Below are 13,711 nucleotides of genomic sequence, written 5' to 3'. Positions count from 1 at the left end.
CTTATTTGCGCGATCTTATCCTCGAGTCGTAATTTGGCAAACTTACCGGTTCCCTGGATTTCGAGGTTGATAGCTAGCGAGCCGAACCAACGACTGAGATTTTCGAGAGGATTGAGAGAATGTCGGACGATAAAACGTTTAAGGGTTCGTGTTTAATCCTTGTAAGAGCGTTTTGCATAAAGATATTTGCGCAAGTGGTTCGGTATTGGAAGGATTGTAACCAGAAAACTCAGTCGATTTCTGAATAAACGTTCTGGCGAACATTTTCTATTATTTCGTCGACGGCGTGGTTCGTTTACGTTTTACGAAACGTCTCGTGAAATAACAAGAAAAGTAATCTGTGAGGCGAAAACATGCACGAATCGAGGAATTAAAGCTGAACTTCGCAGTGCCGGTGTACCTAAGGAAAAGCCTGCGGGATGCTTTTGCAGCAGCTTTGACCTAAGGTATAAACCTTGTTACGCTAGATTTTCATGGTCCGACAAGTAACGCTGGGTAATTATGGTAATCGGATTTCGACGAACCATGGCCAACCCCATGATTGCACTCGGCAGCTATACTGACCCTTTCTTACAGTCCCACGCTGAATAGTCGGCTTTACCTTACATTCCGACTTATGTGTCTCTTCGAACGCAATTATCGTTGGAAGTTTTCCTTCGATTCAGTTACACGGATAGCACGGATCGAACGACGATTGTTAGATGCTGACCGTAAGGCGACTCGAGCTACGTTTATTCGTCGAATCGACGCAATAAGTAAAACTGGAAATGTAAAACAAACTACAGGAAGAACAATCCTGGGATTGTTGTGTAAGTTGGTCAGTAAATGAACAGGGTGTGAAGAAATAAATGTTGTTAATTGCCATGCAAATACATCGGAAGCTCGTTCGCGTTGAAAGGTATTCCCGAGAGACTAATTTACTGATTTCGTAGACAGAGACAGAGGATTAATCAACTGACTTTGATTTCCCCAAACCCTTTCGGTATTCCACGGCATTTCTCAGCAAGCGGTGACTACGATCCTTCTGTGAGAGTTGTTAATTAGAACAAGAGTTGATCATATGCACGTATGAGTCGTGGTGTTTCACGTCGCATACCATACCAGCCTCTTTATTAAAATCTATAATTTTGTCGCTTTGGGTACGCGAGTCAAAGGAAAAATTTCAACCGATTGACAATTTAAATTTATTATTATCTGATTATTTAAATCGAAACCGAAATTTCTCCATGCAAAGGCTTAGATAGAAGTCGTAACAGTGTTTTTGTAACATTTATGTGTGATGTAAAACGGCATGTCTTTTTTAGTCTAAACCTACGTGAATTTGATTTAAACGTGCGCAATAATTCCTTGAATTTCGTCGAATCGTTACAACGCTTCGTTCCCTCTAATCGAAAATGGAGTATAATTATTCACCTTATTAATCCGTACACGATTCATTGGTTTCTGGAAGCGACGATAACTCTCATAACGATAACATGTTCCTCTCGTTATGGGAGTCCGTAGCCAGATCGATCGACGACTTTATGCAGTTCTTCGTTCGATCGAAATTTGATCAATAAGCGGTATTGTTTCACCCCGATGAAAATTTTCCTCCGAAACTCGTTAAACGCGAGGGTTTAAACAAGCGTTTTGTTCGCATCGACCGCGACCGTGGAATATTTATAAGAGAGGCGCGGGTTTAAAGCGTCTCTTGCCGTCCGAATTGAGTTGTCACGCGTATGATATGACGCACACATCGGAAATTAACGATGCGGCGTCGCTCGAACTCGATGAGAAATTGTCTCACATGTGCCAGTACAATGAGACTTCTATCTGATAGAGGGCCATCTTTTTTCTATCTCTCGTGTTTTTCTACTTGTACCGTCTACCAGCGGTAGACGTGACTTTTATAATCACGTACGTTTCAAAATATTTTCGTTCCATATGAAATTTTGTTTTCATTTTCATCGCGAGAATTTCAAGTCCTTTCGTCCGTTCTTCGCGTCGTTGAACAATTGCCAAATAAACGCGTTCTATCGGCGTAATTTGCGAATACAGGTACATAATGGAGACGTTCGGACGATTTGATCGACTCTCGAAGTTTATTATGTCCTATTGCCGCTATTAAAAGTATACCTTGAGATCCACTGATCCGTAAGATCTATTTTTCAATCTGCGATCAAATTATTTTTGAACGAATTACATAAGAAAAATGTAAGCGATCTTCGACGAGTCAAGAAGAAGCATACGAGCAGTCAACGTGAATCACAGCGACGATAACAACGATGACGATGACGACAACGCAAGGAAACGGTTCACGAAGTGAGAGGTACCGGAAATGCATTCGAGTAAACGTTAAAGCGCGTGGGTAAGCGCGTGTGAAAATGCGTACGCTCGGGCAAGAGGCGCGAGAGAAAAAGCGAGAAGGAAGGATAGAGAAAGGGAATAAGCGGAATAACCAACGCACTCGTTCGAACGGGATTTACTCCTACGAATATATATCGACGCTCGCCTCCGACTAATTCACCAATGTTAATGATAGTTAATTGACAGTCTGTTGAGAGCTGGAGCGTTCGAGTTATTCCGGACGGAAGGAGTGCAACTATCACGATCGTTGTGCAAGCCGATCGTACACGCTGGAAATTGTTTATGCTCGCATTATGCACGCCATTGTTTCTGTATACGGTGTTGAAAGTGTACGTGACAAAAAATTGACAGCATACGGACAAGTAAAGAACGGCGATCCTATACCGTTGTTATAGTAGGACGCGTCGCATATTTTTCACCTATGAATGTAATACGTCGTTTTTAATTTAGAAGAAAACCATGGAAAAACGTTCTCTTTCTTCTTTTTACGAGTTTCTTCGAAAATGTATTTCTCAGCTGATTTGCGTTCGCGGAGATCAGACGTTTCGCGTCATTTCTGTGGGCATAATAAGGATGCCCATGGAACGTGAATACAGAAATTTAATTAATATCGATGAAACGTAAGAAGAGGATGCACGAGTCACAGGGACGTAGTGCTCCGGGCAATGATAATGAAGCCACTCCGTGTCAGACTACAATTGCGGTGCCGTACTTTACAATCCTCCTTTCAACGAAGCCTGATCAACTTATCCGTCCTTCTTCTCTTTTTACTTGAATTCCCCTCGTAAAAGCTCGTTTCTCATTCCCGCATTTTTATCCTTTACATTCGCCGTTCTCCACTTTGCTCGTCTCGTCGCCGATGTCGTCGTTGGCGGCGTGGCAGCTTGCAGCCACAACGAAAAGAATCCTACTTCGCCTTCCCTTTGGTAAAATTCTCAAATTAATTTACGCCCGACCAATTTATATAACGTTCGAGTAATAAAATATACGACAGCTTCGACGTAATTTATGCCAGAGATACGAAACGACAACAACGAAATTCTTCGTCGATTCGGCGACGCGTATTCGTATGTCGCCGACCGAAAAAAACCAGATGCCTCGACGATAAACGTCGCGATATACGTAAGATTATTAAAATTCTCGAAGAAAAACGCGGATGGAAACTATTGGTGGAAATGAAACGAAATGGAAATCCGGAAAGTACGGAAACTACTGTACGACGCATGCGTCGATTAATACAACAGCGATGTACTGCTTTTTACCAAATTTCAACGAGCATTGCGTTCAAACGTAAGCTTCGAAGAAAGAATGAATAGACGAAACGTGAGTGGACTTTAAGCGTGCGTCTGTCTATCGCGAGGATCAGTGACGACCAGGTTGTCGACTAAATATTCATGCGTGATTTATAGCAGGTATGCGAGTACAAAGCGCATGCATCGGTCGAGGCGCCGCTACCACGCCAGGATTCATTGTTTTCCGAGTGATGGATCGGAGTAGAACAGAAAGGTTATTTACGTTTTCAAATTAATCACGACTGCTCGATGGTGTGCCGTAACGCCCCCTTCCTTCGGGACGCGCCTTTCCAAGAGCTTCCTCAAAGTCTGTCAGAGACTCGACGAATTTGTATAAAAAGTTATAGACATCGATTCCATCGATCGCGACGATGCAAAATCGACGAGCTTTAGCATTTTTTTGCCGTAACGTCCGTGACGCAGTACAGAAGTATCTCGAATAGGAATTTTATTTCGACGAATTTATGTCGACGCGTAACACGGTTGGTCACCGACTAAGATATAACACGCGAATTTCACACGCGTAATATATGCGATGTTTATTGTGCGCACGTATACAATTATTTCAACCTGTAAACACGTTAACACGAAGCAAAAGAATCCGCGTGTCGTTCGTTCTTTACGCTGTATGAACGAAATCTGGGATCCGTCTGTGTATTACGACGAAATAAAGCTTAAACGTGTTGCACGAGTTCCACTCCTTTTTCGTGTCGTATTAACGAGATATCGTGCGAGTTTCGAGATTATAATTTCTATGATATCGGACCCTTTGATTTACCCATTTAACCGAAGAAACGAGAATTTCATAAAGACAGAAATATCGGCGTTGACGTTTAACCGCGCTTTCTTACAGAGAGATCGCTACAGTTACCTAGAATTTTGCCGCATTAGAGAAAATAAAAGCCCCCAATTAGTAGAAGAAAATACGTTGGAAATTAAGTTGTTACGAATCTCTTGGAAGGAAGTTAATTTAAAGGGCGATCGATAAAAATGTTATACGAAGGTACTTTACACTTTGCCACGAAACTCCATAGATTAGAGTATAGTTTGTTTGTTCCTTTGCTCCATTAACCACTGCGCACCTTGTTACCAGATTTATAGATTACACCAAACGAGTAGGTTACTTTAAAGGTAAAAACGCTTACGTTCCTGGCACATGTTCATACACGCGAAAGAACTAATTATTTCAGCCGGTAGTTTCTCATTGCGCATCGAGTGCACGTACACGAACCAGGCAGCGTTTTATTTGTCGAGTAGAGTGGAAAATTGTCGGTGCGATCGGCCACAGAGGGTAGAAATTACGTTACATGTTAACGATAATTTAAGAACAAGTGGAAAGCCGGTGGTATTATAGGATGTCCGTAGCCCGTTCGTGTAGGTACGGTTCACCTTAACGATTTAATAATTGCACGGTTCCCTTCGTTCTCCAAACAACACGATCATTAACTGCGATATATAATAATTCGTTGCCCCCGGATTCGATATGCAACCTTCTTGACGAGAACCTCCACTGTCTGCTTTTACGTTATTATTACCGCGTAACAACGTAACAACGCGAGGAAAGCGTCTGCTCCGCAACGATTAGTCCGACAGGTATGCGATAATCACGGGTTTTACTCGAAACGAGACATTAACCTATTTCGTAAAAGGGTTGCCTCGCGGGGCTTTCGCAAAAAATTCTGCCACGTCGCGCCATTAATTGCCGGAAAAGTTGGCGGAAACGCCACCGAGAAAACTCTAAGACGCCTCGCTAGCGCGAATAGCCACAAGAAACTTTCCGCGGAAGCTTCTGTACTCCAATTAATGGCAAAGATTCGCGTTAAAGAGCGGCGGTGCGGTGCGGTGCGGTGCGGCGCGGTGCGGCGCGGTGTAGCGTTGCGACGCGTTCAACGTATCCGAGTTAAGGCGGCATTTCCTATATGCGCGCGTCTGCGCCACAAGCAGTCTTAAATACTCTTAATTGTCTTAAATCCGAATCACACGAAACCGTTACGAGAACAAAAGCATGTTTCTCCATTGCAACGATACAAAGGCGTACAAAACGCGGACGAGTCGGACGTACATAGGAAGTTCCTCCTGTAACGCGTCGTCAAACGAACAGAACGTCAGTCCGTTCGCTGTAATTTTCTTCCGATCGTTATCTCACGTTCCGAACTCGGTTTATAGCGACTTGTTGAACGAGCCGAGTAACGAAAATCGTCCCCGTGTCATAGGTGGATCCGTTTACTGAGGTTGCGCTTTCCGTTCCCAGTGAAATTGTTCTTCTCTTCTATATATTAAAAAAAAAAAGAAAAAAAATTGACGTATCATCGCGATTCACTTGCCAACGATATTATTAGCCGAGACTAATTTGGCGTGTATCAACACGTTGATAAACGTACGAGATCCGCGAACGATTTAAATCCGTTTAAAAAAGTGAAAAGGATCGTGGATCGTCGTTTGGAAGAAATTTTAATTAGTCAATCCTATATATCTGGCGTTTCGATTATCGATTCTAGTAAGTAACGCGAGTCACGTAAACGTGCGTCGATAAACTTCGTGGTAGTCGCGATGCGACACGGCGCGGCGCGCGAAACAGCGTGGTCGAATAAGTTTACGAGTTAAAATCGGCGTGAGTCGTCGTTTATGGACAAAGATCTAGTGTCCTCTATGGACGTTTTGCGTTCGACGTACGTACTGGCATGTATAATATAAACTGAAATAAATCGAGTTGAAGATTCGTTCGGGGCATCGTTCGGGGAATGGCTATGTCGAGAATTTCTTCGATAATTTCGTTCGATAATTTACGAGAATCGTACGCGACTGTTATCGTACGCCGATATGTTGGTAATCGAACGAATCTTTACGCGGTTTTCGCGAAAATTTAAGAAAGTTTCAAGAAACCGTTCGAATGCCTGCGTCTCGTTTCGTCTGTGTTTCTTTTTGGAGTATTTTGTTTTTATCAATTAGCCTCGTTAAAAAATTTGAAATACGAAGCAGCATACATTTTGGAGAACTTTATACTTAGCTAAATCTGTTAAACTTTAATGGCAATTTACTATTTTCCAGTGCAAACGTTCTTCTTGACTTCCCAATTAATTTCTTGCTTTGTGTTTTGTTCGAAACATCGATAATATTCGACACCAGATGAACAGCAAGCATCGTTAACGCACGAAATCGCGACTGTACCTACTACCTAACTAACCTAAGAAGAACAGACATAGCTAAGATCGATACTAGTAACTTCTATGGTCGTGAAGTTTCGAATGCGTGGAAATTTCGTTTAATTATCGTGCACGAGTATTCATGAAAATTGGTAAACATTCGTTAACATTCGTGTCAACTCATCGTCAGCGTGGGGCGACGTTCGCTCGAATATCGCTTCGAAAAAGACACAACCATACACACACACATACATACATACATACATACATACATACATACACATATGTAGGTACTCGGTGATTTCATGTTCGCTTATTTACGGATGTATCATCAACGTTAACATCTTCACTTTACTGCGTCGTGGGCCTTTAATAATGAAATTAAAAGGTTGTTCGGGGATCGGTGGAGTAAAATGAAACGTAGATGGTAATTACAATGTTCATCCATAAAATTAATCGGTTATACTTTTGCAGGCTGAATGGCATGCTCGTTAACGGCTTATTTAACCAGAGCACTTTCTTTTTCGTTATTCTTGTGTAACGAGGTAATCCCGGCGAGCGATTACCAAATAAGCAAACAACAAATATAGCGGCAGCCGACGGCAGTTGCTTTTCAGCTTGAAATTAATCCTGTGCCGCGGCAAGTGGCCAACCGTGTACAAAGGATATCCATAACTCTGTCGATAATTTTCAGATTCCTGATTAATTGCGTGCCCCCACAGTGTAACAACGTTGAATCGACGACACGGTTTACTCTGTTGACACTTTTGCACGCGATAAATCACGCGAGTCACGAGGAGTTGCGGGAACCAGTTGCTACCAAACCTCGCCGCTCGATTTTCTTGAAAAATCTCCACAGTTTCGCACCTTTCACGCCCCGTCGTTTGCGTATCCACGAGATTTCCACGGTAACTCTGTCAATTTTTCAACAATCAAAGCCAAACTGCAAAGTTAATCGATTCCTCTTAGAGGAGTTTATTCAGAGGTTAGATTTGAAAAGTAACCGGAGAGAAAATTCGCCTATCGAACTCATTTTGCCGTCGGCAATTCGCGTATTCGAAACTGTTAATTGAATTCATAACGTCGTAGTTGGAACTTGGTCAAACGAAAAGACCTCGTTCGTTCGCAACAGTTCAACGTTACCACTTGCTACGGTAATTCCAGTTTCATTGTACGCACCGCTTAATACAACGCGATAACAGATTTTGTCTCCCCTCTCTTCGATGTTTTATCCAATTATCGTATAATTTTGCTTTTTGCAAAACGTGACCGACGACGTGATTTATTTAAACGCGACTCTCTGGCTACGCGACGCGCGTCGTTCGATCCGCGTTAAAAGATTTTAATTTCCGCCGGTATATTTTCTGCAAAGCGGCTTAATGAACACATCGACGTCAGGATTCGATGAATTAACTTTGTCGAGTGTAATTTTTTAATATTATCAGGCAGCGCGATCGAAAAATAAACCGCAGCGATGAAATTAATCTTTGCAAAAGAAATTTAACGACGCGTTGAAAGTATTTGACGTGTCATTACCGAGTGACGAACGTTACATCGATAAATTTAATTTTTTGGTTCGCAATCACGATTTGATGGGTTTTACAAATTTTTACGTTCGAATGCTTTTTAATATTAAAACGTCGCACGTACTTAGATTTAAATAGCATTTGAATTTCAAACGATCATACGTTAAAAGTAATAATTCGTAAGACCATCGGTGAAAAATTACTCCTACTCGTCTCCTTTTCGCGCACGCAAAATATTCTTGCAACTTAATAATTACGAAAAATACACGGGTAAAAACAGAATCTTCCATATTTCGCTTTCGACTTTCATCGAGCGGACAACTGCGACGTGTTACTTGAGAGATGGACCGGCAAAAATCGAAATTTTCACCTTACGATTCAAAAATAGACGTGCGATCGATTATAGAAAAAACAGATATTGCCTCTGCTTCGAGCGTTTCTGAAACGTTACTATCCCACTGAGAAATCGGGAAACTATGGGAAAGTTTGCAGGGTTGTGTACATACCCGTGGCGAATCGTATCGTCCCGATGGACACGTGGTAACGATGGTGCGGTACACTATTCCGAAACACCTGCGCGCACGTTCTTCACACGAAGCGATTGCGACGAGGATGCGACACACCGGATACCTCTTGGCACTGGGAGCAGGCCGTACCTCCCCCGCGGTCACCTCCTTTTGAACGTTCGTGTGTGGTGGTGGTGGTGGTGGTGGCGGCGGTGGCGGCGGCGGCGACGGCGGCGGCGGCGGCGGTTCATCAGCTCACCGGTTCATCACCCAACAGTTCACTTTTCGCCGGAAGTGGCTATGTGGATCACGAAAACACGCGCCTCGAAAGGCGCTTGTGTAGGAGGGCCCGATACGCGCGAGTGGGGGCAGCGTGAGGGACCGCTGTCAGCTAGACGGCAGCAGTAAGGGGTGGGGGGAAGAAATCGACAGAGAAACGCAGAAGCGGAGGAAAAGAATCGCGAACGAGAGAAACCGGCGCGACGCGAGGGAAAAAGGGTACAAAGGTGGTGGAAACGGTGGGTGTGACGATCAACAGGAGGGTGGAAAACGGAGAAGGAAATCAGAGGGAGGGGTAAAGAAGGTGGATAATAGTCGCAAGGGGAAGAGATATTACAGTGACAGACGGGCAGAGACGATAGAAGGAAGTGGAGAGACAGGTAAGGAGACGGAAACGGAGCGAATAGGAACGAGAAAGAGAGAGAGAGACAGAGAGAGAGAGAGTGAGAGAGAGAGAGAGAGAGAGAGAGAGAAGAGGGGCGGGGAACGGACAGAAATGACGGAACACGGATGTCGGGTCCAACGGAGAAGTCGTGGGCACGATTGCCGTCACAACACTAGCGATCTGGTGGTACACTCTTCCGATGCTACGTATACATGGTCCTCTCCGCTCCGTATCCCTGTTCGCCGTTTCTCCGTCTCGTTTTCTCTCCTCGATCAGCTGGCCCTGTGCTCGCTCGCTTCCTCCCGCCCGCCCCCGACCACCTATGTATACATATATATACACATATATATGTATATATATACATATGTATGTATGTACGTATGTACCAGACTCTCTCGGCTCGGCTTCTATCTACTTATATACGTACGATACACGGATTACGTCCGCCGACTACTACGCGGCTCGATCTCTCCTCTCTTTTCGTCTCCTCCTTGGCTCAGTTACGTTTAACAGAGAGAACTCTGAGGTTCCCTCCTACCTTGGACGGCCGCAAAAGCACGGACCGAGAACCGAGACAGGGCAATCTACTAGGTAAGACTAGTTCCTCCACCCAGCCGTGGACCCGTTTTCCGTCGACTACTCTCCCTCCCCTTTGCTATTTCTCTCTTTTTCTCGCTCATTCTTTTTCTCTTCCTCTGCCCCTCCCGCTCTCCTGCCCACCCCCCCGCTTCCACCATTTCCCTCGCCACCTCTTCCTATCCGTTGCTCTTTTTATCGTCTCCGTCTCTTGTCCGTTTCTTTCTCCCTCTTCGTCTCCTCGCTCTACCTCGTACGTACCCTCTCCCATGACGTTGACTCTCCTTCTTTCGCGTATTTCGTCTTTCGTCTCGTGCCTCCTCGATCTCCTTGCGCCGGAGGAATCTGTCTCCCTTTACTTCTCGCCGCGCTCCTGCGACGCGACTTTATTTACTCGAACCTTTGCTTCTTTCCAAGCTTTTGCCCTTTTGCTACGGCGCCACACCGATCCCGTCCTGTCCCATCCTTGTCATCCGTTCTTTTGCAACATCGTGTTTCCTAATTTATGTTTATTCCAGCGCGTCACTTCGGCCCATTGCGAAATTCCTACCCTTTCTCCCAATCTCTCGGGCTTTGTTCTCTCCTCGTTTCATCCTTTGCTTCATTCGTCCGGTACTCACCGCCTTTATTCGTGTCACATGTTGCGAACATGTACCTTGCTAGCTCTCTCTCTCTCTCTCCCCCTCCTCTTTCCGTTTTTTCTACCTGCCTACCTCCGGACCATTCTCCGCTCGACCGTTTCTCCTTCGAATTTCCTTCTCTTTTGTTTTACCCGTAATTCGTGTTACTCGTTAGCCGTTGCGTGCGCACAAAATCTGTGGCGTGTCGCGAACTTTCCTCCCTTTTCCTCGCGGACATCTTTACTCGAGTCCGTTGCGAACGCGCGCGCGTCGTCCGTGTCGTTTTTCCTGTGAAGTTATAAATTAATCGAAGGGAACGATCGATCTGTCTTTCTGTCGCCGCTTTATTTTTCGTATTAGCGTAAAATTACTTAAAAGAAATTTTAGTTATTCGTGATCTTTTGCCATCTTCGCGACTCAAACGAGCCTATTCTGTTTGACAACGTTAGCCCGGCTCCTACAATCTTCTATTTGCATGGCTCGTATCGCTCGTGTGCTTGTATGTTTAAACGGACGTTACTCGAACAGCTAGAATCTTCTGTTCACTCTACTTTCTACCAACTTTCATTCTATATTGCACCAATTGAAATAAACATTGTTCTTTCATTTCTAAGCTTCTCCCTATCGAAATCCTTAGTGTTGTTCGCAATAAGAAACAAAGAGCTTAAAGCTGTGTGCGGACAGTGCGAGACTGACCCGTTTCAATACGTGTTCGAACGAAGTCAGTAAGGAACTGCGAGGCGCCTTCGACGTGGCCAAAAAAACTGAGAATCTCCTCGTGTCGAGGTAGCCTCGCGAGTCAACGTTAATAGCTTGACGATTCTAATCGTAAGAACGTTTTGCTTCCCTGTCGCGTTCAGGCGAATTTTAAGCACGCGGTTGTACTCGTTTCCGCTGGAACGCACAGCGCGCCACTCGATACGATAATTGCGTATTTCAGGAATCCCATGCTGGCTGAATATGATTACCTACAAGAAGGCTGCGACTGGATGGAAACGACGGTGGCCACGTGGGGCAATTTTCTTAGCGCCCGAGAGCCGCGTCAGAAAAATGCCTGTTGCAACAGAATTAATCGTAGCTGTGCGATTACACGATCGAAACGCTGCGTTTTAGAATAAATGCTTGTTGTAGCGAACGTCCGTTCTTGAGACGGCGCTTCTTTTTGCGGATTATCACGTAACTGTTCGAACCTTCGGTCTCGTAATCTATGAAAATTCCTTTGGGCAATTTGCCGTTTGCGCTTTACGTCGTTGCTTCTGAAATATCGAATCCATTACGGAGAATTTCTCGCATGGTGATTGCGTGGCTACACGTGTTACGCTGTTTGCGGAGCTTGCTTCGAGCCAAACAAAGGATTCTTGGAAAGTAAAAATCGCTGTTCCCGTAGTTTCATATTATATTCCGGGTGTGTTTACAGGATTGACTCTACCGATTTAGGATCAAACTGAAATTTCACTGTGAAATTTACAATTTTCAACTTATACTCTGTACCTTTTGTCGCACCATACAGCGAATTATAAGCTCTATAACATTTTGTACTTTGCTCTTTGTCCACCGCGTAATCTTTCCATCGAGGCGACGATTTATCCCGACTCCTAGGAAATTCTTTTCTCTTAGAGTGTCTCTCTCCTTCTAAATTCCATCGTTTTAATATTCTCTTCCTGGTTCCAGCATGATCATTCTCCGCAAATTTGTCACTGCAGATCTTTCCAATAGTTTAAAAGCACGAATTTTTTCACGATTTAGAAAGTTTATGAAGTCTTACACGTTCTGGTTACAAATGGAGTGTTGCGTCGCTATCGGTCGGACAATTACACTGTGGCTGTAGTAAAAGAGCAAGTAAAATCGCTGAAATCTGAAATCTGAAATCGATACGTTGTACGAAGCTATGCGAAATGAAATCGAAAGGCGTCTGTTTCAAAGCGCGTCGCATCGTTGCGTCGCGATACCGTGTGCGACAATTACGTCCGATACAATAGTCAACATACAAGAACGTACCATCGTTATTCGCCGACGTCCTTTCACTATTTCGAAATTTGGCTAAGAAATTTAAATGGTTTGATGGTTTGCTTCTAAATATATAAGATATATCTTTTATAGATTCGAAATTAAACACGGTTGCAAGCTAAGCGTGTACGAGGAACTAAAGCAAAAAAGTCGGTGTTACAAATGCGATTATTAAATTCTAAAAGATGAAACGTTCTCTATCTAGTTACAAGTCGTTCGATATCGGGGAAACAAGAAGAATAGCGGACACGACTTTTTTATGAAACTACGTTAATGGAAAAAGACCTAAAAAAAATATAAGAAGCACTGGATGAATGGATAGAAAATGTGGGAACGCAACGTTGTTTGAGATTCGATGAAAACACGTAGAGTTTCCGATGTTAAAAGGTAGAGTAGTAGATGATAGCGAGTACTCGTTAATCTATGTTGCTAAAGTTTATCAATAACACGGCTCGTTCGGTCCGAGTCCGACAAAATAGCGAGTATAGCGCTATTATTGACATTTGGTGGAAATTACAAGGCAGGAAATTCCAAAATATCGAAATACGCGATACTCTGAAGCCAGGTAGCTAATGGCTTCCTAATTGCACGCGGAAGATGTACGATCCTGGAAACGACTTTCTGGATAATAAGCGGTTGGTAGCTATTCACGCGGCCCACGAACTCGTTCGCGTGGGTCGACCATCCGTGGATTTTAGAATCGATACGACCTTCGCCGGCAGCAGCTGTGCAAGATCAACTGGAGCACCGGCTCGTTTATTATACACTCGCACGGTACTTCAAATTGCATTAAACACGTTACACGATAAAATATCTGTTATCGACTCCTGCGTGTAACCGGAACAAACTGAATGAAACGTCGATCGTTAAGCAGACGTACTCGTATATACGTTAACGCGATCCAATGCGGTTCAGACTTTTAAAGGAACTTGTTGAATCTCGAATTTTAACGTGCTTCGCGATGCGTGGGTAACCAATATTCATAGCAATTATCGGTATTGGAATTTTTGTTAGATGTATAAGTATATCTT

At 43.9% G+C, this 13,711-nt stretch overlaps 1 protein-coding gene across 4 annotated transcripts in view; it reads right to left on the bottom strand.

Annotated features, from left to right (window-relative positions):
- The window catches only part of LOC117160086 (A disintegrin and metalloproteinase with thrombospondin motifs 7), a 57,287-nt gene extending 47,213 nt beyond the window's left edge, over positions 1-10,074 (bottom strand). For 2 of the 4 annotated variants that reach the window (XM_033340512.2, XM_033340513.2), the window contains exons 1-2: positions 9,905-10,073; positions 8,814-9,797 (exon numbers count right to left, since the gene is read on the bottom strand). The gene's annotated coding sequence lies outside the window, so the exon portion shown is untranslated. Of the gene's footprint in view, positions 1-46; positions 101-8,813; positions 9,798-9,904 lie in introns of those variants that run through there. The other 2 variants (XM_033340514.2, XM_076625197.1) reach the window with 2 other exon arrangements.
- Positions 10,075-13,711: the final 3,637 nt, after the last annotated feature.

This window comes from Bombus vancouverensis, chromosome 2, assembly GCF_051014615.1.
Source record: "Bombus vancouverensis nearcticus chromosome 2, iyBomVanc1_principal, whole genome shotgun sequence".
Taxonomy (NCBI): Eukaryota; Metazoa; Arthropoda; class Insecta; order Hymenoptera; family Apidae; genus Bombus; species Bombus vancouverensis.
The sequence above is the reverse complement of the archived record's forward strand: the minus strand, read 5'-3'. Positions and strand labels throughout refer to the sequence as shown.